Here is a 17,000-nt window from a genome sequence, read left to right as displayed (position 1 = left end):
TTTTTTTAAGTTTCTTAATTTTAGCTTGACATTAACTTATCATATGCATCTTGAATTTAAACTATTTAAAATATTTATCCCACATTCCCGCTATAAAAAATACAATTTTCCACAACAGCTTATACTCACTGTAGTAGCTAAGTTCAAAGCTTGTTTAACCCATGTGCTATCCTAGACACTTTAACATTGGGAGTTGGGTCATCTAGACCCACTAAACAGTGCGCTGAACCTTTTTTCTTCAATGATTTGTGATCTTCACTGGTGTCCATGGATGACATGAAATCTTTCCACCTTTATCCACCTTTGTCATGGTAGGGAGCACACGTCAATGTAAGGGTGGGGTCATCTAAGATAGCACAAGGGTTAAGCTGGCCACATGAGACTTCTGCTCTCCCCTCTGGACTATGCCCATGAAATACAGTATCAGAGTAATGCATCCACCTCAGAACCTAGCCTCATTTAACAAAACACCATTTCAGCACCAAAGAAGGGGAAAGAAAGCCTTCCTAAACTTTGGCCCCAAACGCTGTTGTCATGGTGCAACTAAGGTCAAGTTCAGTTATTTGTTTAGCAAAAAATTAGTGACCACAATGAGTGAGTCAAGTTGCTGCCTCTGGTTGTCCGTCATCTTGCTGTCACCCAAATGCTTAGCACCGTTTTCAGCTCACTCACTCCACTCAGCCTAGCTCAATCCATCATGAGGCCAAGACAGGACAGAAAACCATGGGAAATGAAGCATGGTTAATTCTATTAGTGTGAGGACACAAACAATCTGTGGGGAATCAAAGAAGGAGAAAACACAATCCCGGCGGAGCTTCTGCCTGCTGCATGAGCCGGTGCACTTGACCATGATGGGAAGTGTTAAATTCCTCTACATGTACACGCACTAAACTCACAGGAACTCTTTAGTTTGATATTGTCTGGGTGTCTGTTGTCAATCACCATTCTTTCCTTGTTTCTATTTTTCTTTTTTCTTTCTTTCTTCCATGCTGTCAGTGGAGAAAGGCACAAAGCTCTCTCGCTGAGCAGTCCGTACGGGACAAAGCTGGCTTTCAAAGCTTTTAGCACATATGCATGCAATGTAGACAATGAGGACTTTATTTGAGTAGCCAGCATCTCCAAACTGGAAAGGCAGAAAAAATGGGATGAAGTCAGAGAAAGCAGTGATTGACACTGGGCACCAGAATGTACAAGCAGCTCCCATCTCTTTCTTTTATACAGGTACGTGTGTATGAAATGAGTGGATGCTGTTACTTCCTCTGTGAGTTAACCTATCTCTTTTTCTTAGAATTTCTCTGTGCTGCAAACTTAGAAAACATTTGAGCAAGACAAGAAGTGCCTCTCATGCAGGCAAAAAAAGGAAAAAAGAACTGTGGCCTTTAGCTGCAATCACAAAAACAACTTTAAGCAAGTCTTCAGATGGTGTATCTCTCTGCACTTGACTAACTTTACAATACTGAAATCAGACCTCTAGCCTGAGTGCCTGTGTGTGTGCACGCACATGTGTGTGTTTGTAGATTTTTTGTGCATGTCTGTTTGTGTTGAACACAGAGGGGAGGATGGTCTGTGACTCAGTCATGCGTGAAGAGGATTTTCTGTTCAATAGAAGGGGCACACTAGCATACTTGCATTCTAATGAATCTATATGCAAAATCATGCTAACACAGATCTGTAAGTGTGCATGCACGTGCACATTTAATAGTACTTTTATATACACACAGACCAAGAATGTCACTTGTTTCTGCTGACATGATACTATATATATATATATATATATATATATATATATATATATATGCATTATGGGGTTGTGTGCAGACTTCTGGTCACATTTCTATGGGTGGATAACTAGTCACCGTTTTTACCAAATGTGCTGTGCGTTCTTTTTTATGACCCCGCACACAGTTGAAATGTTAATACCAACCGAGCTTTCAAAGAGAATTTAATTTCTCCTCCACTGGATAAGATCTGAAGCACTTTGCAAGGACACATAGGTGATCGGCGTCTCTGTGAGTTACTGTGGACCTCCGCGTAAACTGCTCACCTGCGGAGGCATCCATCCCCCCGCTCTGCGTCTCCTCACTGTGTCAGTCTCTGCCTTCTCTCGTCAATGCAGGAGTTGTTATTCTGAGTGTTTAACATGTGCTAAGGGAGGTGAATGGCGAAGTTTTCTTTTTATCCAATAAAAATGTCTCCTTGCCAGATCGATTGTTGTTGCTAGGAGACTGAAGCATCCTTGGCAAAGGGGCTACAGCTCCCCGCGTCTGTTGTTTCCCTCCCCGTCCCTCTCTCACTTACTTTTTTCTCCCTTGCCCGTGGACGCGCGCGCGCACACACTCACAAACACACGCACGCACACACAAGCGAAGCTGGCGCGCTGTGCATCGGCGCCCGTCCTCTCCCTCAGTGCGACTCCTCCGAGGGATCAGGAGTAAGTCAAACTTCCAGCAGCTTGAGATTTTCTGTGCAACCCTCAAAGCGTCAGCCAAGGTAGGTCCAGGATACCACATCCTTTACTGGTGAGCAGTTGTGCTGGAGTCTTACATACAGGTTTGTCGACCGAGTGCAGTAAAAAATTGGCAGTCCGGGAGCGTTCGAGCGCGTGTCAGACTCCCTTATGATGGGGAGCAATTGCTTTGAACTTTGCGCAGGATTTAAACACCCACTTGTGCTGCATATAGTTGTTATGCATGCCTTTTAATCTGATGCAGAGAGTGCTTGTGCGCACTTTGATGGAGTGGATGGGTGCTGATGGTGATAGAAGCTCCAACATCGAATTTCTGCAGGAGATTCATGCAGAGGGTGAAGGGAAGAGTGTCGGCAGTTAGTGTTTCACTCTGCACCAAGAAGTTATTTGGATTCACGCAGACCACATTGAGGCATGTCCGTCGGATTTAGGCGTCCTACAGGGAGAGAGGGGTGGGTAATGTGCCTCAGGATACAGGTGGATGAAAGGAGTGATCGGAGCCGCGGATCTTTTTGGTGTTTATCTTTGTTGTTTGACTACCCTGTGCTCATTTTTGAACAACTGCTCCAAACCAGAGAGAATGCGCATGGATTTGTGCTAAAGGTACAGCTGGCAACCCAATCCATGTGATAAAAAGACTTTGTAAATAGAATTATATAGAAAACATTTTATTCTTATATTTGAAATTCTCAATTACCATGCAGCCAAATTGAATAGTTTTTATTAATTTCACATTTTGTCAGCATGTTTTGTTTCTCAAAGCAGGTGGCTGCATTCTTGTGTTGAAGCTGTGTCTTCACAATATTCACGATTGACCCTTAAGTGGCCTCATTTTACAACAATTCACTGCTATTAATCTCAAAAGAACACAGCACATGTAAATGTGATTAATTTTTGTAGCATAATTTTCCACAGAGATCAAATTTATATCCATTTGTCACACACTTCCAATGGTGCTGAGATTCTATGTCTGCCATCAAATTCCACAAAATATGGATATTCTGTTGAGCGTGTGAATAACTTTAGTGGTACAATGTTAGATCAAATGGTTAAACTGAATTGAAAGATTAGCTTCAATAAAAGACGTATAAATATTCTAAAATTTGAACATAATTTTAAATCTTTCTTACCTTGTGAGGTACAAATTAATTAAATGTAAATTTGGAATTATTTTATCAAAACAAATATTTTTTGGGGGGAACACTGAAGCATTAGAAGTTGAAATCAACAGCAACAACCTTAATAATGACAGGAAAAATTAAAATGTCTGCATACTATGTGATGGTGTCCCAGACTTTGTGCTTTTGTTCAGTAATTAAACATGTGCCATTGGGCAGTTATTTTCTTTTCACTCGTTTTCTTGTGCAACTTGTTGCAGTCACACAATAATTCTTCAAATCTTGCTGTGTGCACAGTTTATCAGTAAAAGTCTCTGTGCATGTTTGTCTGCATTAGGGGGTCAACGACAGTGCAGGAGATGGCGCCGCAGGAGTGGTGGGCATTTAGTGGTCTTGTCAAATCCTAAAGGGATCTTGACAAGGCTGCACTCCCATGTGTTTCTGTGTACACATGATGAAAAAAAGCTAATCTGTGTGCAAAGGAGTGGAACATTTCTAAAGATAAAGGAATTTTGCCTTTAGTTTACGCGTTTTGGTGTTAGTAAGTGGGCTTATGTGAGTATGTCTTTGTGTATTAATGTGCAGATTTGGCCTTGTAGCTTTGACACAGCTTATCTCACTGGACTGCAGGCAGCACAGATCCTTACTAGCTGTACTATCATGCTGCATGGAGAAGTGTTTGTCTTAAAACGGTAGCTTTGATTTCTGAAGCTTTATACTGTAATTATCAGTGAAGGCTTTTCCTTCTCCTGAAACATAGTTCTCCTTTGATCAGTTTTTCTATTGATGGAATTTGCTTAACCCAAACCCAAACTGTGTTTGTTTACTCACATGCGGGAGAAAAGCCACGAACCCTACCTTTAAACTGGCAATAATTCCAATCCTAATTGACTTTTAAATAAGCATTACAATTGATTTTACCTTTATATTAAACAGTATAATGTTGAATGATGCTGAGCACTGGCAGCATTTAAGAACATGTGAAGTTAGAAATGATTCTAGTACAGCCAGAAAATAATTAAATAATACAGAAATATTGAATTCAACGGTGGTGGTTTGATCTTTGTTCTATGTTGAATCCATTCGTTCTGCACATCACTGGTCTAATGATTTCACTTACCAAAGTGGCACAAAATGTTTATGAACATTTCAGCACATGTCTCACTAGGCGTTTGCTTAGACACCACAGCTGTATGATTTTTTTCTTTTTCTTTTTTTTTTTGCCTTGTTTAAATAAAATATTTACAGGCTAAATTCAATCTAAACTCAAACTGTGCTCCATAAAGGCTAAAATCTTGCAGAAACTTGAACAAGCATCAGACATATAATCCTTTGTGGGAGCAAAGTGTTCATTTTGGTATAAGTTGCAATTGCTAAAGAGGAGTTCTAATTGCAGGAATTATAGCCAGAGAAACTTTTTTTTTTTTGGTTATTTGTTTGTTTAATTTTTTTCTCAGACTTTCAGAAATGTATCAAATGGCACATTCACATAGTGCACTTAAAGTCTGTCAGTCTTTCAGATTTTTCTTTTCTTAAAAGTAAAGTCTAAATAATTCAATCATGCCTTTGTCGCGTATTAATAAATTATTTATTATTACAAACTTAAAAAATCCTTCATGTCATCATTTTGTTGGAACATTTTTGTAAATGACCCATTTATGTTTTGACCAAAAAAACAACATCAATTGAGAAGGAAAAAAATTCCTAAACCACAGATAGAAAAAATTTTAATATCACTTTTAACTTGTTTTGTGAGAAATGTTTCAAAGGGTAATTACAACAAGAAGTATACCTAAAGGGTCACAGAAGTTTGAGAGGTCAAAATACAGAGTATTGTTGTGTTGCTATCCATGGTGCTGAAATGATATTTCATTCAGCTGTACCTCTATTATATGCAAAACAACATATTTTGAACTGATTTATAATTAAAAAAAATCTATTCACTTTTATTGTGCTATCTTATTTTGATTTTGTCTTTGTTTTCTGTCTGTTTTCATGTGTTTACCAATACTTAAGAAGCAAGGATGGAAGCATGGACTCAAAACCTAGAACAGTGCACAGGACTCTAACCCACTGAAAACAGGTAAGTGTCACAAGTGTCACAATATTTTCTGTCATGAATCCAACAACTGAACTACACACATTCACATACAGGAGAGGACAAATGTTTTAACAGTTAGCTCGAACTTTGAGGCTCTGGTTGGTGTTTGATGACTGGAAAAAAAAGACATAGGATGACGTCTTTGATATACTTTTACTGGACTAAAACAGAATATTTACACATTATATTCCTATGAATACTGTAGTATAATGTCATGAGAACTTACTGCTGATATTACATTCTATTAAGGATGTATTCCTACCTGAGTCATTAAGTTAAAATTAAAAAGGAGCAGAGTTTGTTTCTAATGAGAGCTTAGCTGTACAGGTGTGAATACACTCATTCAAACTAGGGTCCAGACCAAACAAAAATTGATGTTCATTTGAGGAGGTGGTGTGGTTTGCTATCTAGAGGACTCTAGTACAGTTTGCCCTTGGTGTGGAAATAAACTAGCTCCAATCCCATTCAACCTAAAATGTAATTGGTCTTTTTGGAAGGTACCATAGCCAAGTATTAGGCATCACAGCAACACTTCTGCTGGCATGTGGGAGTTAGATAACACTCCTTATGAGCCCATTTTAGCCATTGCAAATAACTAGCAGAACCAGGTAAAAACAGACTTTAAAACATTTCCTTTTTAAATTCTAAAATATTTTCAGACATTTTTAACTGTAAACAAGAGAATAAGTGCAGCCAGTGGGTGCAGAAATTGTCCCAAACATGTTTACATTATTTACACTGATCAATTGCCAAAAAGCTCTATATGAGAAAGTGACACAAACAACAACGAACAAGCTATCAAATTCAATGCAAAGGGCTGTTTTCTTTGGAGAAATATTAGCTTTTTTAACAGTGGAAGTTTAAATCATAGTTATTTAAATCCAGTTTTACAGTTGTTAATTGTTTGCTCTCAGACAAGAGCACATTTTATTTTCACATCAAGAGTTTTAATAATTTAATTTACTTTGGTGAAAATATGCAAATTATCATGTCTTAAGACATAAAGACAATTATTTTAGCTAGATAATAATAATTAAAATGAAATGAAGCATTAAAACAAGTAATCAGCACTTTTACATTGACTCATAACATTTTTCTATTCTGTTTTGCTTATTAAACATGGTTCAACCTTTTCACATTTAAGAGCAGATCACACATTCAAAATAAACCTTAGTTGAAAACATTCAGATATTGTATCTTTATTTCTTTTCACTTGTCTGAGAACTTAAATTCTGATGAACCTTCAAACTACAAATCCTATTTCCATCGGAAATTATACATCCAATCTAATATCTATAATTTAAAAACATTTTTTGATCTCTGAGTTCTTATTTTTTAGGATTTTTTTAGACTCAGCAAAATAACATTAATTGCAGGAATGTTTAAAAAATCATTTCATTTATTTATGACCATCCTTTTTACTATTTTGATGCAAATGATTTGCGTTATTTAACTATCTACTCACAGGATTGTGGTTAAAACAAATCAAACATTATCCCGGTGTGGGACAAACGATGTGATGGGAAATCATTCAAATGAATGGTGTCCTGAGTAAAAGAAATATATTTAAAACCAAACATGGATTTTCTGTTGTGGTGTTGGGTTCCCTTTATTCCTGGTTTGTTAGTTTGAAGAAAGATCTTCTAAAGTTTTGGTAGCTGAGGTTTTTTTCCAAAGAAAATAGAGTTTCCTCGCTCAGCGTGTTCCTTAACTCTGTTCTGCTCCAGTGAGAAAGCAGGGAGGAGTCTGGAAATCACTGCTGCTTTCCATGGCTCACCTCTCGTCACTAAGAGGAGTTGCAACAAACACTGAGCTGAACATACTCACACACACACACACACATACTGAATTCCACGCATACACGGTCTGCGCACTTCAACGCCTGTTCACCAACACCCCCCTGTTCTCTACACGCAGACATTCACACATGCACATGCACTTGGGGATGAGGCAGTAAAAGGCCAGTGGAATGTACAGCTGTGATGGTGTGCCTCAGAGAGAGATCAGACTCTTTAATAAATGATGATTTTAGCACAAAAGCGTGTGAGATGGATAGTGAAAGGTAGCCTACTGGCCATGCACTATAGTTGTCATGTACATTTATTTGTATCAGTTAATGAAATTCCATTAAGGCAAACATTTTTGAAAGCTAGAAAAGTTTAAATTTACTGACATTTGTAAATGACTATTTGTAGTGAAACAACCAGGTGAGGATTCTGAATTTAACCATCTGAGGATGTGAATTTAGCATTGTGTTCACTTCCTTCCTGTAGTGTGATAACAGCACTGAAGCCTCTGTAAGTGATGGGGAAACATTAGGTAGAATGCTGTACCAACAGTATAACACTAGATATCTATAAAAGCAAAGTCAGTGGTCAACAGTGTATCATAATTGTTTTGCCCACAGTAATTTAGAAACCAAATGGCTGCTGCTGCGGTTGATGGGATTTGATTAATTTGTGTTCTAACTATACAAAAAGCCTATTTCACAAGGGATGCTGAAAACAATCATCTTTCCATGAGATTCTTCCTGAATGTGCTGTTCCACATAAACACAACAGTACAATTGCTTCCTGTAAGATCACTTTTGTTGTCTGTTTTCGTCTTTCGCACTTTGACCCACTCCATTAAAAATCCTGTTTTGGGAGTGTTTTTGCATAATCTTGCAGGACATATACAAAGAAAATTAAGATTAAAAGTGGATTTCTGAATATGTCTTTATTCAATTGTTGTGAATCAGGAGCAGAAAAAAATGCAGTTTATAAAAACCTGTAGCTGTGACATAGGTACTACAGCAGGCAAGTTTCCTGCTCCGCTCCCTTCCACTGCATCCACTTGTGGATACATAGATCTATGTACGTCTTCATTTTGGATGGATAGCTCCAATATTGCTCACCATTTTTCTTGCACCGGTAATGTTAGGTTGGGGGTGTGAGGGGCTGTAAGATAGCAGGAGAGCATGTAAACTGAGAGATGATGGGAAGCTCACTCCGTGCCAAAAGTCCCGCCCACAACAAGGCAAATTTCAGATGAACTCCCACCAAAACTGTCCTAGAAAACGTCAAAGGCTTTTTTTTATTTTGACTAAAAACTGCATAATCATAATTAAAAGACAACTGGGAACAATTTACAATAGATCAAAAGATGATGGTAGTGGGACTTTAATAATATCTTGTCAGACTGATCAAGTGTTTTTTAATCACTTCCAACTAGAGCGGACCATCATTATCAAATTTCTCATCAAAATCCTGCAAAATAACAACATTATTCTGTTAATGGAACTAGACTTGAGTAACTAACGCAATTAAAACTTTCACTAATAGTTGGTTTCAATATAGATTTATTTTTCTCCTTTTTTTTACAGCTTGATAGAGCTGGACAACCAAAGTTTTCAAGGTAAAAATCAAGGGACAAAATGTTCCAAGGAAAAACATTGAACACCCATCTTCAGTATTTGGCACAATTCCTTCAGGCATAAATGAAATGTCTGTGGTAATAATTTCACAGTACTCTGTTCAACTACATCTTCACACCTCTGTTTATCACACCTCCATGGTGTGTGCCTCTTGTGAAACTGGAGTTTCTTCTTTGTTTTATGAAATTTTAAGGTGTGATAACTGTAGCATGATGTGAAGTCGGCTGAAGATGAGGAGACAGAAACCAGATAAATCAGCTTTTGTCTTAGCTGAAAACAAAGAAACAAGGCTGTGTTCTGTCATTTTTTTGTAGGTAGTAGCCCTTTCATCATCTAAATGCAGGCTCCCAAGCAGAAACATTGATTGCTTTTGTAATACTTTCACTTTTAATTAAAATTAAGCTTAGACAGAACTCAGAAAGACACATTCTTCTTTAAACCTTATTTTTTCAGACTGCAAATTGCGTGACACTTCTTATATCATAAAATTGGGTTATTCCTCTTCTTGATGCTGACTGAAGAACCTTCATAAATGACACCTGCTTTCAATTAAAAAATGTTTTAATGGTTTTGTAGCAGCAGCAAGTGTGTCTAAGATCAAAAATAAGCCTTGCAGATTTCAAAGAAAAAAAGTTCAAGCATGACATTGTAGCATTATGAGCACCTTCACTCAACCTCAGCAAATTTTTCAGATTCAACCCAAACTGAATTGAAACTGCATCTCATTTTACGTAAATACAGGTGTTTTGGACTCAGTCTTAAAACAAGTTATTCTTCTCCAAAGTCATGTGCAGGTAAAAATGGATTCAGTGTTCCCTAACAAAGTTTAAGTGCATGAATTATGAATGATAGTAAAATGTCTTAAACTATCCAATGTTAATTAAGACAGCTGAGAGGTCATCTATCATCTGTTTTGGATAAATAATGTTTTGAAATGTCTTTTTTTTTTTTATAAATATATACATCTTGTCTTAAACTATCTCAAGGTTTTGCTGCAGAGTGTTTCAATGGTGTGTGTGGTCATCTGTGATTTGGCCTTTATTTACTTTCATTGGAGATGGCATGCTGGTGTCTTGTGGTGCAGCTGTGTCATTCCCAGAGCCTTTGTCTTTGTTCGTCGACTTCACAGAGTGGACACTAAGGCTGGCAGGAGCTCCTGGCCTGTAAAAAGGTCTTATTCAGGACAATGTGACAGTTTCCGTCAGCAATCCCAACTTTCCCTTATTTCAACTGAACTAGGTTTAAAGTCACAAGTCAAAACATGAAAGTGGTAAATATTTGAATGCAAAGGCCTCAAAGGAAAAGCACATTAGTAAAGGTATGAATTTAACTATATTTTTGAAGTAAAAGAAATTGTTCAATTCAGCTCTAAAAAACTCAATCCAACATTTTCGAGTGCTAATGACTAGTGACTGGTGACTGCTAATCCCCCACCCCCGCCATCCCCCAGACAAATTCTTTAAATTTGAAATATTTTCTTTAACATCTTGATGCTTGAATTTACTTTTACAACTGTGGAAAAAATAATTCATTCATGTTTTTGCTTTCAAGTAGATAACTTTGGAGCTGAAGATGTTTGATGCATATTTGCATCACTAGGTGTCAATTAATAAGCAAAAAAATCTGCCAATGAGACAGATAATTTTTATTTTTATTTTTTTAAATCTAGTCACTGAGACATGTTATTTTGCTTGAAAACCTTTGTGATAAGATTATTTTCCTTGCAAGACAGACAATAAGACAAGAAGATATTTCTACTTTCTTAAGATTCAGTTTTTTACAGTGTTTTTGTTAAATTAAATTTGAACAGGTTATATAGCAAATGTTCTTAAGCAATAAACATTGAACAAAAGTTACCCTTAAACATAAATATATTTTTTGTTTGTATCTTTTTTTTATTTATTTCTTTAACTGCCAAAATTTGGGGAAATTTGCTTAATTGTGAAATGGAACAAAAGACCCGGGAGCATAAAAAATGTCTCATCCTTCTTGGTAGAATTACCAGCTACTAACTTTTATTTAGACAAATATGATGTTACATGTTTAAATACAATAATCTGAAACCATTTAAGCAACAGTGTAAAGAAGAACTCACAGAAAACCAAAAAGAGCAAAACACAACATTAGTACGTTTATTAAAATTTGGTAATGAGTTAGGAAAGACTGCAGTAATTGGCTTAAATCAATCAAACTTACTGGTCCTCTCCCCAGCTAAGAGGCTTAAGTGTCGATTCAAGCCAAATCTTTTTATTCTTTTGTTTCAGGCGGTCTGTGCTCAACTCTGTCTATCATTCCCTACCTGTTCATCGTTGCTCTGTAAACATTGTGCATCAACAACAGTGACGACAGATGGGCGGCTGCGTGAGCGTGAATTAAGTAGGATTCAGCAAGTCCTGTGCCATAGCAAGGTTGACTGATGCTCTATAATGTCTCACAGGGTTATTACATGACAGTTAATTTGATAGATGCCATCCACAGATGGGTAATTCTCCGTCTGACGGTGATGAAATGACGATCTGATGAATGTTTTCACACAAACCCCAACCTTGCTCTGTTTTTAGCCCGAGTAGCCATTTTCAGTCATGTCATGTCAGATTTTCTCTAGATCATGAAACTATGTGCGATGAGAGGAAAATGAAGACACAAAGCTTTCTCACTCGACTGTGGTGTAGTGGCTCTGGGAACAATGACTCGTAGCACTGCTGATGGCATTTAATCTAACGAAAGAACACGCAACCAGTATTTCCAAAGATGTTTTTAAAATAAACAGCAATATTTCTGATTTCAAACTTCATTCATTCTAAATCTTAAAGAGTTATTTTTGTTTTGCGCCAAAACAGACCATTTAAAGTCCCACTCCAGTCATATTCTGATCTATTGTAAAAGCGTTCAAAGTCGTCTTTAATCATGACTATTCCGTTTTTAGCCTAAATTTAAAAAAAATACCTGTGTTGTTCTCTAGGACATCGTTTCTGCAGAGCAGCAGCAGTTCATTAGACATTTGTCTCTTATTTCTGGGCAGGATTGTTGACGTGGAGTAAGCCTACCCTTACTTCCCAACATCCATCTGTTTACACGCTCTCCTGCTAGCCAACAGCCCCTCGCAACACCAACCTAACATTACCAGTTCAAAAAAAATGTTGAAGAGCTAAGAGCTGCTGTACAGTTTTGAGCCCAACAGCAGCTTGTATGAAGAAAATGAAGACATACATGGATCTATTCATCTACAAGTGGATGCATCAGAATGAAGCAGAGCAGTGAACATTAGGTTTTCTGTCTGCTCCTGATTCTCAACGATTTGAATAAAGAAATAATGCCATTTTAAGCTTTATTCTCTTTATATATGTCCTCTGTCATAAGAAAAATGTAACAAGATGTTAAAAACACCAAAAACTCAATTTCCATTGAAATTCTGTTTTAAGAGGATGGAGGCAACAACTAAGTTAAAGCTCTCTCTTGACCTTGAAAAAAGCTGAAGCTCTTAGTAAATACAGTAAAATGACAAACACTAACAGGCAAAAACAACAAATCACTGAAAAGTTGAGATCTTTAAGCTGATTTAAATTAAAAAGAAAAGCGCAACTCACCTTTTCCAATGAAACAAAAAACGTGAATATAACATTTTTGTGTGTTTTGTTGAGGATTTTAAGCAATAAAACATGTACGTTTCATTAATTAAATATGTCTTATGGAGGACGTCAAAAAAAATGAAATTCCACAGTTTCCTTAGAAATCAATTCTCAGCAAAGGAATGTTTATTTCTGGCATTAAGGCACCTATTTAAATCATAAATAAAAGTGCATTTAAAGTTTCAGCCTTTGAGTCATTCAGGTTAGAATTAATCATGTGTGGATTCTTGAGGTGAGTGTGGTGCATGGTGAAATGAATGCCTCCGTCACGGACTCTTTCCCAATGACTTGGTATTGACTGAGTTCACACATACAGAAAACCTCCCTCCGTTGATGCTGACCAACTGGAATGTCGTCCACCAAGCAGACACCTTAAAAGAAACCGCCACGGATGACTGCAGATTTCTGTGAGCAGCTAACCACAAATGGGGTAGGGGTCGGAGCCCTTTCTGTCGTTGCGAGAGAAAGTAAGGGGGAATTCATCACACCCGTCTTCTGCAAGACATTTGACATTTAGCAGAGTATTGTCACTGTCTTCTGCAGTGTGCTGGTTTCTCCCCTTCCAGCAGGTGTAAGTCCAGCTCTGTGACCTCTGTCACTTGCTCAAGGCTTTAATCCTAATGTATTGTCTTTTAACACAGAGAGCGAAAAGGCTGAAGTAGCTCTGCCTCCTTGAACACTAAATTAACAAAGGAGGGTTCAACTGACTAAAATGTTAAGGTTCATTTTTATGGTTTTATTGCAGTTTTATGCATAAATACTATTATTTAGTGGCCCTTTCATGAGGTTGAATGTTTTTTTTTTACTTCAAAATGCAGAGTCCTTTATGTTTTAGTCAAAAGTACCTACTGCACACAAGAGAGCAATTAAGCATTTCAAGCTCTTCTTCTTTTGGGGTTTAATATATTTTTTATTATAGAAATACTTTTTTTATCTATAAGTAGATTACAATTTTGACAGTGCAAAAATGTAGTTCTACAATGAAAAAACTGAATGGCATTGTGATTAAATCTTTTTCATTCCAGCTGTCCTTAAGGTCTAGAAAATCGATTTCTATGTTTCTAACATGACATGGGTTTTAACCTTTGGAATTAATGCTGGGCACGCAACAGACTCATTAATCAATACAGGAAAAGCTGAGCTCAAAGTACCTGATTATCGATTTTAATTGGCAAAAAGCGATGAAAGAGGTCAAGCCCAAAGTAGACCCAACACCAACACTCTACACAAGCATTGTCAATTTAATGATGGCAATTTAAGCCCCACTAAAATTTCACTCAGATTTGTTTTATTGGTCAATCCTAAACTCTTTTATAGCATTTGGTCTGGCGTGCTTACATAAAAAATATTAATGGAACTGCACTGACTGTTTAATAGTGTTTTCTTTTTTTGTATAACTTTTTGTCTTATTTACAGATCATTAGTCTTTCCTGCCTAAAATTGCCTTCATAAACAATAAATGTGCACAGCCCATTGCACCCTTCAAAGCTATTTGAGATGCCCCGCACACCCACATCACAACTGTTTTGTCAAGCATGAAGTAAAAACACTAAAGGTCTAAAATTTTTACGCTGGGGATACAGATATGGTTTTTTATTTGTTTTTTAACTGAGAATTCCTTAAATGTTAATGAGCCCACCTGCTCTTAATTGACAAAGTGACACAATTGTGTGAGGAGAGACTAACATCTTCAAATACTTTATAAAATTGTGCAGATCGTTGTTGGTCCGTAACACCACTCATCCATTTTCTTTTCTCTTTAAACCAAATTTGCACATATGGCATCCTTGTACAGTGAGATTCACGTCACTAGTGCATCTGTGAATTGTGCAAGCTTTGTAATAGACAAGCACACACACACACGCAGGAACACACACTAAAACAAGACACACGCAGACACACAGCAGACACACACTATTTGTGTGGCTCAGTGTACTGTGGTCCATCGACCCTGCATGGCTGCTCTCAGCTGGATACGTGTCAGCCACAGCCTCCCTGCCTGTTAGGGGAGAGTGAAGGCTGTGAAGGATGTGAGGGAGGTGGAAACAAATGGAGGAAGAGAGGAAAACCAGCAAGGAGAGGATGAAACAGGAACAGGAAGGGAGGAGGAAGAGATTCAGGGAAACACGAGAAGCAACAGGGAAGGGCAGTGATGTGAAAGCTGCATCCTCTGTGACTTGGGCCGGGTCAGAGGTGAAACAGGGTTTTCTGTCAGATGTTACTCTACATAATTGCTCCCTGGGAGAAATGGTCAGCTGTCAGCCACCCCACCCCCCCACACACACACACACACACACACACACACACACACACAGACACAAACATTTCTTGTGCATTTCCTACTCTTTAAAATAAATGTTTCTTTTTAGAGTTTCCTCACCAAATGCTGTTTACTTACTCCCCCCCCCCCCCGTAAATCTCCCAAACAGGTCTCGTTGTTCATTATTTATGTTTCTTTTCATAGTTTCTTTACCAACTGTTGTTTATTCACTGTTTTTTCTTTGTGTCTCTAACAGATATCATTGTTGCTGTTGACATGTGCCAGCTGGCATCGTCTGTTCCTCTCTTGCCCTTCTTTATTCAGGTAAGTAATTCTATTAAATAAATGTGCATTTAGGATTTCTCTCAGCTTCAATTTCAATGATCATTATTCTAATATTTTTTTTAAATAGATAATGGCTTAAGGATTTTTAATCGTTATTTATACATTTTTGCTAATATATGTGACAACATTTTCAAAAAGCTTACCAAATTAAAAAATAAATTAAAAAAAACAGATCAGGGAATCGTCACAAATTCTGCATATTGTATCAATAAAAACTTTGGAAAATAATGTTTATAATGGTGAAAACTGTCTTCAGGCCCTACACAAAAATATTCATAATCCTGCAATGAAAGTAAGCCTGGTGTTACAGCTCATCTTTGGTTTATACATTTGTTTTCTTTTGTAAACCATCTCATTGCTCTTTTGCACCATTTAGATTGCTTATTATAATTGTTATTTTATAAGCTGCTTGCACTGTGGTGCGAGAGGAAAGGAATTTCATCTGTGCTGTATGTCATGTGTTTGCAGCATATTTGACAATAAAGCTGACTTTGACTTTTGACTTTGAAGCCCATAGAAACATCAGAAACTCTGCCAACGCAGTTCCTCTTTACTTTATCTGTACAAGACAACATTTCTAAGATGTCAAAAAAGCAGCACTTCTATATTTCATAGGTTGTTTTTTAACCACTGGTACCACAAATTAGTACTTTTTTGTTTTTTGAAAAATTATAGAAAATTACCCTTGCATCATCTTGTAATAAGAAGGTAAGAGAGCATGGATGTGTGTCGACCATACATTTTCCAGCTGGAAAGATCTATTTAAGCTGAAATAGCATTGTGCATAGATTGAATTAACTATCATTCAAAATAAACTAGATGGTCCATCTTTGGTTTATACATTTGTTTGCTTTTGTAAACCTTTTCTAGTGCTTCCTATTTATTTTTATTTTTATTTATTATAATTATTTTTCATTGAAAGATGATGCAAACACCGGCTCTGACCTGACATAAATACACTGATGTATTGTATATAATGTATGCATTACATATAGAGGGCAATAAACATGCAAAACTACTTCAAAATAAATGTCTCTGTGCTTGAATAACCTTGAATATAATTTCAATTCTAAATGCAAAGCCAAAAAAACACAGTTGGGGGTTTTTGTTTGCACAGTTGTTCATGCGACAGAAAGCTGAGCTAAGACACTTTCCAAGAATTTATAATGAAGTAAACATTTACTTTTAAATTAAATTCTTGGAGAAGAGTGAGATTATTTGTGCAGATAATCTGCATATATTCACTTAAGTTTCACCTACTTTAAAGTACCAACCACGGCAAATAATGCTAACCAAGTAATGCATTGAATAAAGTGTAAAAATGACAGGTTAAAGCCTTATGAAGGTGGAATGTGCTTGCACAAAAATGATTATTTCCAGCAACTTGATATTTTGCAGTGGAGTCCTCATTTCACTTTTTGTTGAGGACACAAAAACAGATGCAAGTGTGATGCCTCTGACAGTGCATATGAATGTTTCATAGACATCATCAGTGTCACTCTTGATAAAAACAGGCAGTCAGTGAAAAAAAAAAAACATGTCAGGTAGTTTGTCTGATTTTGACATAAAATACAATGAAATGTGATGAAATAAGCATGACTGAAACAATAGCCACCTTAATAGAGAATACAGGATTTAAATTGTTTTTGTGGTTAAAATGATGCA

The 17,000-nt window shown here is 36.9% G+C and overlaps 1 protein-coding gene across 14 annotated transcripts in view; it reads left to right on the top strand.

Moving 5' to 3' along the window:
• Positions 1–1,199: 1,199 nt before the first annotated feature.
• Positions 1,200–17,000, top strand: part of grm3 (glutamate receptor, metabotropic 3) — a 46,464-nt gene continuing 30,663 nt past the window's right edge. Inside the window, exons 1-4 of one of the 14 annotated variants that reach the window (XM_023955898.2) lie at positions 2,349–2,490; positions 5,602–5,668; positions 9,051–9,082; positions 15,247–15,314. The gene's annotated coding sequence lies outside the window, so the exon portion shown is untranslated. Of the gene's footprint in view, positions 1,222–2,235; positions 2,551–2,703; positions 3,071–5,601; positions 5,669–9,050; positions 9,083–15,246; positions 15,315–17,000 lie in introns of those variants that run through there. The other 13 variants (XM_078948843.1, XM_078948844.1, XM_023955899.2 and 10 more) reach the window with 13 other exon arrangements.

This window comes from Oryzias latipes, chromosome 6 (genome assembly GCF_053564925.1).
Source record: "Oryzias latipes strain Hd-rR chromosome 6, Olatipes_Hd-rR_3.1".
Taxonomy (NCBI): Eukaryota; Metazoa; Chordata; class Actinopteri; order Beloniformes; family Adrianichthyidae; genus Oryzias; species Oryzias latipes.
Note: the sequence above shows the minus strand (reverse complement) of the source record. Positions and strands in the feature narration are given on the sequence as shown.